The following is a 2,292-nucleotide window of genomic DNA, read 5'->3' as shown; positions in this document are numbered from 1 at the left end:
CAGCAGGAGGGAATGGAAACATCCTAATGCAGAAACATGATCTGTGTTCTGCGTGATTGTGTTATCCTTTCCTACATGGAAAAAAACCCACTTAGAATATAGATTAAAAGTCAACCAAACTTAACAAACTTCTTCATATAGCTCTTTTACGGGAAGACTAGAAGCTCTCAAATGTGCCACAGCACAGACCTGCAGGAGCTCGCATGCTGCTACGGCCCCGCTGGAGCCCCAGCAGCATCCCACAAGCAGCAGCGGGCACTCGCCAGAAAAAGTAATTGCTGTAACTTTTGGGTCCTGGTGGAAGACAGAATTGAAGGTAGCAGAACCCATTTCAGGCTTTGTTTTGGGTTTTGGCATGATTTCCAGCTGCTGGTTGGTTGGGAATAGAGAGAGGAGATCAGCTTCATTATCCCACAGCCCTAAAGCAAAAAAGATCTTTGCAGAGCAACTTGTTAGTAATTGGCAAATTATCAGTGAAGTGCCTTACTTTTCTTGCATGCAAATACTTGTGAGCAATTATTGCTTTTTAGATTTACAGCTTACTTCTACTTTACGCTCCTTGGAGGCCAGCTCTATGTATTACCTGCTCGTGCAGGAAAGTGCCGCTGGAGGTGTGTAGGACTCCGGCTGGGCTGTTTGCCCTGTAGCCTCCACCCTGGGCGAGTCAGAGCTGCGTGGGTGCCCTAAACAAAGGCAGAACCGGACTTGTCATTGCTCATTGCCTTTTCACTGTCAGTCAGCCCACCCATGTCCTGGAGCACTTCTTTCGGTTGCCTATTACGTGCCCATTTGCTCCCCTGTTGGAGATGTCTGTGCTATACCCCCTGCCTAACCTTCCCTGTCCTTCAAAAAAAACAACAAAAAAAGCCAAACAAGACATCTAAGACAATCATACATATCCATTGCCAATATTTTTCAACCTTTCTGTATAGGTACTTACGTATCAGAAAGGGCACAAACCCAGTTCCCTCGCAAGAAACTCTGCATTTAAGTAGATTTTATGCACATGCCATCTCTCTCACACACACAGAGTGGCTGAAATAGCAATGTGCCATTCACAGCAAGGGTTTATTCACGCTGTTGTCCTAGAAAGTTTGGCCAGTGCATATACATTTGAAATTAGAAGCAGTATGTATGAGAAACTGTGAGGTTCCGAGCTAAAAAAAAAAAAATTATAAATATCACTCGCAGCACACAGCAGTGGTCAGACAACTTACCTCAGAGTATAAAGGCATGTTTATATACGTGCCCCTTTAAAATAAAAGTCACCGTTAACTAGGATATTGTTACTGTGACTGAAGGCAAGGCGGCCGAACAAGAGAGATGTAAAAAAGCATGTGATCTTCTCGGGGAAAAAACAAATATCTGGGTGATTTTTTTCATACAGCTCAACTGGTTGATGACTTCTAAGGCCAAAGATCTTGGTCTCTAGCCCTCTTTGTGTCGATGGTTTGATAAACAAATCCATGGGCTTGCTACAGAGAGAAAAAGAGAAGCCTGAAGGGGAGATCCCCAGCTGGGAAGGCACGTACTGCGGGCAATTCCCCGTGAAGGGGGCTCTTCAGAAACAGAAGAGGAGCAGCAGCAAACGCACAGCAGGCTGCCGTGTCCACTCTGACACCCGGCCCCCTCTCTCTGTACAGTTGGTGGGACACGGTAGCGTATTTGTTATTGCTTTTGTAAGGGAACGGGTAGAAGAGAGCACGTCTCCTTTTCTTCCGTGCTGCAAAAAGCTTAGGCGAGTTGAGGCTGTGGGCTTCCTACAGGCACTGTTCAGAGAGGTAGGAGGCTGCCCGTGCTCCTGTGCCTCCATCTGAAAAACTGCTGTGAGCTCACACAGTTTAAAATTAAGCAAAAAAAAGAAGGGAGGGGAAAAAAAGGTTGAGGGTATATTTATTTGCACTTGCAGGCCACTTTCTGAGCCTTTGCTCTTGGGCTTTATTCTTGAACTTTTCAGTGCGACTGAGCAACATTCTTTTTCATCTTTGATTTATCGTTTTTGTTGTTATTTAAAGCTCAGGTTTCCATGCTCTCTTGAGTCAGACTGCAGAGGTGTACAGCAAACACTAACTGTTACGAGATTTGTGGTAGAATCACCAGAATGTCAACATACGGTTTGACATAACATTTGAGATATTTTTTCCTGTGTTTCCGAAGTAGTTCAGTCCAGGAACAATTTCCACATGGCCCAATACATCCTGCCATGAGAGTGCTCAGCATTTGTTTCCTTAAATTGTGTCACATTGGTATTACCGACGGAGATGGGCTGCAGAAGGTATTTTTATATATATT

The 2,292-nt window shown here is 44.7% G+C and overlaps 1 protein-coding gene across 2 annotated transcripts in view; it reads right to left on the bottom strand.

Moving 5' to 3' along the window:
- The window catches only part of LRRC8D (leucine rich repeat containing 8 VRAC subunit D), a 63,956-nt gene that overhangs the window by 3,869 nt on the left and 57,795 nt on the right, over positions 1-2,292 (bottom strand). Inside the window, exons 6-7 of one of the 2 annotated variants that reach the window (XR_004842834.1) lie at positions 584-683; positions 1-435 (exon numbers count right to left, since the gene is read on the bottom strand). The exon at positions 1-435 is cut by the window's left edge and continues 963 nt beyond it. The gene's annotated coding sequence lies outside the window, so the exon portion shown is untranslated. Of the gene's footprint in view, positions 684-2,292 lie in introns of both variants that reach the window. The other variant, XR_004842833.1, reaches the window with a different exon arrangement.

Source organism: Egretta garzetta, unplaced genomic scaffold, assembly GCF_000687185.1.
Source record: "Egretta garzetta isolate BGI_Z169 unplaced genomic scaffold, ASM68718v1 scaffold568, whole genome shotgun sequence".
In the NCBI taxonomy this organism is placed as follows: domain Eukaryota; kingdom Metazoa; phylum Chordata; class Aves; order Pelecaniformes; family Ardeidae; genus Egretta; species Egretta garzetta.
The sequence above is the reverse complement of the archived record's forward strand: the minus strand, read 5'-3'. Positions and strand labels throughout refer to the sequence as shown.